Genomic DNA, 6390 nt, shown 5'->3' with positions numbered 1-6390 from the left:
TATTCCGCGTCATTCCTCAGTTTAACTGAATTTGCAACCTTTTTGACATGTTTCATGGAAGTGTAATGAGTCCTCTCATGGACTGTAGTCATGTACAACTGTGCATTTCTCTTTGTTGGTCATAGGCCAGAGATGTCCGCTGATAGCAATGCGGATCGGCAAATCAAATCTTTAATGAGATCCTTTCGGTCATTGTAATTGGGTTTAAACCCTCAGAAAACAACCAGACTGTAGACTGTATGTCGTTGGGTATAGACATTACAGGAGTACACGCTCTCCTTATATTGTTGTGGACTAATTCCACTGAGACTGATGCCGTTGAATAACAGACTCAAGCCAAGCATGCGGACCAGACGGCAGCCAGTCAAGTCATCAGATTTGAAAAATGCCCATGAGGCGAGGGTTTGTTTTCCACGTGTACTCACACATCCCTGCTTGGCGCTGTTTTAAAGCTCATGTTGTCATGGAAGGAGTCCGCTGGCACGCAAGTATTTTTTCTGGCTTGCTTAAAAGAGCCCATAATATGGTTCCTTACATGAAGGTTTTTTGGGAGTGCATCTTGCTGGGAATTTAGTTATGAAGATGTTCTTCCCAACGAGATGTGATTTTTTTTTTTTTTGAATATCACGACATTGTGAAGATTTATCTAAAAACCACATAATTTAGAGAGAATGAGAGACAAAATTCTTTCGACTTGGCTGTTGAGAGGTGGGAATGAAACATGAACCTTTTTAAGATCTTTTTGGAGCCACAAGCAGAAATCACTGCATTTTTGTTTGACTGCAGCATCAAACTTCCCTCACTTCTTTTTGGAATATAATTGGTTCACACCTGGGACCAGCCACTGCGCACAAATTGACAAGCATTCATGGACAATTTTTGTCTTTCATAAATCTACCCTACATGGTTTTGGAATGGGGGATCGGGGGGCGTTTAAGACCACACAGGCATGGGGAGAACATTCAAACCCCTCAAGGGAGGCCCAAAACATAGTCAGATATTGAATGTCTTAACTAGATGTCCTCCCCCCATTAATCCCACTAATCCACTGCTTTCTATTCGATCACAAATTGGTATCTAAAAGTGATTTTAAATTGCCACCAATTAAATCAATCCTTTTCTTTGGGAAGGTGCAGAGGCGTTGTTTAACCAGATGCAAACCATCGTGACGGGCTGAAGCGGAGTTCACGCATTCCTGTTTTTAAAGTGTGAGCCAGCCCACACATCAAGTGGGCTGGGGAAAAAAAAAAATAATCAGCAAGCGTGTTTAATACTCTCGTAATGTGCGGTGTTCTCAAGATTGCCTATCGCATGCATAATACCTCCGTAGATTATCGATCACAAATCTCCCTAAGCATATGTCTGTCATCACACCGGGAGCGATCTGTGAAAGGCAGCACGGCGCTACCGGGCCTTCAGCCTGCATGTAATAAAAAGTTAAGAAAAAAAAAAATGCAAATCACACCTTGCCTACATCAACGAATAAATCACCCAGGCTCATCCTTAGAGTCATCCAATTAGCAACATGAATTAAACCTTTGGTTACTTTGACCAGAGGGGGGGAAAAATGCTCAAATACGGCCAGATTAGCAATTTACTTGTATTCAGTAATATTAATTTGCAGTGATTTGGGTTGCATGTGACAACCAGAAGTTGGTCATGACAGGCTTCATTTACGCCGTTACAATCACTTCAGTTATTTTAGGACAAATCGTACTTTTTACTTGAGAATTTTTGTTAAAAAAAACGCCACATTTTCTTCCTCCTAATCGACAATTACTTGCACAGAATCTTCTGATGGCGGCACGGTGGGTCAGCTGGTAAAGCGTTGGCCTCACAGTTCTGAGGTCGCGGGTTCAATCCCGGCCCCGTTTGTGTGGAGTTAACGTGTTCTCCCTGTGCCTGTGTGGGTTTTCTCCGCGCACTCCAGGTTTCCTCCCGCATCCCAAAAACATGCAACATTAATTGGACACTAAATTGGTGTGATTGTGAGTGTGGTTGTTTGTCTCGATGTGCCCTGCGATTGGCTGGCAACTAGTTCAGGGTGTACCCTGCTTCCTGCCTGTTAACAGTTGGGATAGACTCCAGCACCCACGTGACCCTCACGAGGATAAGCGGCTAAGAAGATGAATGGATGGATCTTCTGATGACTGACTCTGTTTAACCAATCCAACAAAGCCACACTGAATAAGTCATGGGGTGATACGGTCTTTCAATTTTATTTTATTTTTTCAATAGTCCTTGGCCCTCTGGAGTGACTACACCCATTAAGCGTGTAATAAAACGACCGTGTAACCACATTTTTAATATATCTATTTCCGAAAGTAGGAATGGGAAATAGCAGTTTCTGCACCGAGGCCTCGCGAGTACACAACTGGCTCTAATTAAAACAATCGCCCTAACGCCATGCAGGTTTCTCCGTTTGGCAGCACAAGCTGGCCAAAGTTCCCGAGTGTGAGCACCACACGATTTGTCAGTGGATGAAAGCTGACTCACTCATAAGATAACAGCCACCCCCAAAACGAGCCAATTCAAGCATTGCAATAAACATGCTGACAGAATATGGCTATTATTACTGATCTTTGGAGATCCTTGTTTTGGCAAAAGCATGTCACAGACAGGCAATTAAGACATCTGGCATCTGTTTTAAATTGCGAATATGATGGCGCCTATCTTTTTACCATGTAAATTCATCACAAGCAAGTGAATCAGAGCAAAGACCAGATGGTTGATCGTCAAATAAACGACACCACTTCGGATTTCATTGTAAAAGCTAAATGCGAGGAATGAATGTTGTTTTTAGAATTGTAGAATTGCTACTTTTACTTTTGTACATCATGATGAGCTGAGGGGACTGTAAATGAAGTGGTCTTGAATCTTCTTTGTAGTCAGTCTTCCTCTTCTAGCTGGTTTAGGGTGAAAGGGAGTGTACTTTGCCATTTGAATTGTGAAAGGATTCTTGAGCTTTTCTAACAAATGGTTTATTTTGATTGCTTCTGAAAAACCTCAAAAGTGACATTTTTGACGACTCGTGGTTAGGTTCATCCCGTTAAGTAAAATTGTAAAATTCAATCCCATAGTTGGAAAGGATAAATATATTGAGCAGACTTAAACGCAATGTTTTTGCTTTTCAAAAAAAATGTTGCACTGAATAATGTATCGTCAAGTTAACTAGGGTTATTTAAACGCTTTTCAAAAGGTAAACTGCATCTTATTTGCTATTTGTATGTGCACCTGTCAATAGTATGAAATCAATCTCTCTCTCATTTATTTCATTTATATATATATGAATCTCAAGCATGCTAAAATGTAAACAAAAAGCACTACATATGCACGTATGGCTGTTGGATGACACGTGGGTTGACTGGTTTTGCCTGCACACTACTCTCCAGACATGACCAGTAGAGTTGCGTGTGAGGTGGGAATTAAAATGTCGCATAATGAAAAGCGTTTTTAAGTGACCACGCCATACATCTTTGAGCAGTTTGATATATAGAATGGATAGCGTTCCAATTACACCATCTTGTGTGTCATAGAGGTCAGAGAATACAGCTGATTGGTGAAGCGTGAAGTTTTTTTTTTCTATCGTTAATTTATCGGATTGGTCTAAGGACTGTGGTGACGTCATTGGAAACCCATCCATATAAATCAACTGGGACTTTTGTTGTTGTCCACTACTGTTGTTTTTCTTGGTCTGCCCATTTGACCTATGTTACGTCATAGTTTATTTCTTCTTCAGGGAATTCCAAATGTTTGTATTTGTCAATGTCAAAAAAGATCAGAAAAGCATGTTTATTGTTATGATACTTTTGGGAGTTGATTCATGTGGCTATGATCTCCTGACCTTTCTCCAGTTGTCACATAGTCAAAAATTTAAAAAGCATCCTGCGCGATGTCAGTTCGTTCTCATCAAAGCAAGCGTGACGATTTTGAGGATCAAACTCTCAATGCAGCGATCCATCTCGACTTTTCCCTCTTGTCCTAAAACTGCCAATGTGCTTCCCATTTGCGTTTCTCAGTTAATAAAACTCTCGCACAATTTATAACCAGTTTTTGCTCACAGTGTCATTTTTAGAGCTCCATCAACATTTAAATTTTGTTGGGAAGTCCAGCACTTGATTGATAACTCAGTGATTGTTGAGGCCACAGCTGGAATAGAGCTGGATTCAACTATTTGGGGGAAAAAAAAAAAAAACATCTTTAAGGCAGCACGATGGATCAGCTGGTAAAGCGTTGGCCTCACAGTTCTGAGTACCCGGGTTCGATCTCGGCCCCGCCTGTGTTGAGTTTGCATGTTCTCCCCGTTCCTGCGTGGGTTTTCTCCGGGCACTCCGCTTTCCTCCCACATCCCAAAAACATGCAACATTAATTGAACACTCTAAATTGCCCCTAGGTGTGATTGTGAGTGTGGCTGTTTGTCTCTATGTGCTTGGTTGGCAACCACTTCAGGGTGTACCCCCGCCTCCTGGCCATTGACAGCTGGGATAGGCTTGAGCACTCCCGCGACCCTCGTGAGGATGAACGGCAAAGAAAATGGATGGATGGATGGAAAATATCTTTAAAGCTCTCCAGGGGGGGGATGCTTGTAATAAAAATATGCGCTTTAAGTAACTGCTGGTTTTCCGCATGGAGCATTTAGGAGACGACTGCAAGTGCAAATGAAGCTTGAAATAGTGGAATTGGAAGTGTTAGTGGAGGATAAACAAATTATGTACTGCTGACAGAAAGTCTATCACTCATAATTTTGGGTAAGACATCAACCACCTAAACCGCGTTTTGTTTGATGGAACTTGTCCCGAATTCCCATCCTACTTCAAGCGGTGTTAAAAAATTTGGGACGGCGCAACAGAAAAAAACTCTCTGGGAGATTCCAACAGCAGTTGTCACAGTGCGTTGAAATCAAATGACCCAACTGCAAGGAAAAGCAAATTTCAGTGGCGTTTTGTCAACTCATGAGTCTTTCTTGTGACTGGCACCGAGTCGTGTCTTGTGTTGCCTGCGTTACCATGGCACCGCTTTGCATGCTGATTCTGAGGTGTTTTTCCGATGTGCTATGTAAAGATGCATCATCGGCCATTGTCATTTACTGTATGTTGCGTTTGGTAAATCACAATTCTCTTGGTAAATGGCAGGCTCGGTCGTAGGTGCACCGTGTTCATAGATGAGTCTCCAAATTCATCTGCATAAGCAATCATTTTTGTACACGAAAACATTTTGTCAGTCAGCCCTTAGTAGTTAACTCCTGAACTCATTTGAACTCCATTCGGGACCTTAAAGTGCAGCATTTACCCGAGTAGACGCTACTCAGACGTTGTCATCAAATTTCCTGTGCGATATTATACACAATATTATGTTGAGACCGCCTCTTTTCCAGCGACTACTGTTCCGGTCGCTTGTGTGCTTTCTCTGCAGTATTTGAGGCATTCACATTTACCATAATTTATTGGCTTTTTTTGGCGACTTTTTTCCCTTGCTTTCAACCCTGTGGCTTATGGGGTGATGTGGACAATTTGTGCATTTTTTTCTAACGGCCGCGAGGGAGCACTCGAGGAGAAAAAGTAATCGTGAAACCGGTGGAATATATGTGCCGAGGAAGTGACTTTTTACCTGCCCTATTCGCTCTGTGCAAGCGTTAGCGCTGTGCTAGCATGTTGCTGCTGTGTTACTGCTGTGTCTCATTGATTTTTACTGGTCATTTTTATTTATTTATTTAAAACCAGCCCTGTTAGCGGCGGGCTAGGGTTAGTGCCGCGCCAGCGCTTGGTGCTGTGTTACTGCCGCGTCTCAGTGATTTAGGTATGTTTTTTTTTTTTTTTTAAACCGGCCCTGTTAATATTATGCTACTGTGTTGCTACTGCGTTTTCTTTTTCTTACCAGCCCTGTTCATGCTACCATGTTGTTGCTGTGTTAAGCTAAGGTATTAAAACTTTGAAAATGCTTTGTGTACCGTCTTTCTTTGCAAATATCTCTTGTTTCAATGTGGGCACATGCGGCTTATATACAGGTGTGGCTTATGTATATACCAAATGGTATTTGCTTTACAAATGTACAGGATGAGGCTTATAATCAGGTGCGCTCTATAGGCCGCAATTTACGGTATGTTTGGACTCCGTGCAAGCAGTTTGCTCTTAGCTAGCCTGCCTTGGTTTTAAGTTCCACAGGAATACAATGGGCGTGTCCTTCCTCTGAAGCGCACTTGAACCCCTAAAGGTCAAACTCAGTCTTCTAGACAGGAACGTCTTTTGATAGCTGTCAGTCAGTCTTTTTTTTTTGGTCGCCTTCAACCATCCAACACGAGAGAGACAGGCTAAATGGACTAAATGAGTATCAGCAGTTCCTAATGACACAAGTCACTGGTACCATTTAGTGAAACTGATTAAATTACAGGGA

The sequence above is a fragment of the Syngnathoides biaculeatus genome, chromosome 15 (assembly GCF_019802595.1).
Source record: "Syngnathoides biaculeatus isolate LvHL_M chromosome 15, ASM1980259v1, whole genome shotgun sequence".
Lineage (NCBI taxonomy): Eukaryota > Metazoa > Chordata > Actinopteri > Syngnathiformes > Syngnathidae > Syngnathoides > Syngnathoides biaculeatus.
Note: the sequence above shows the minus strand (reverse complement) of the source record.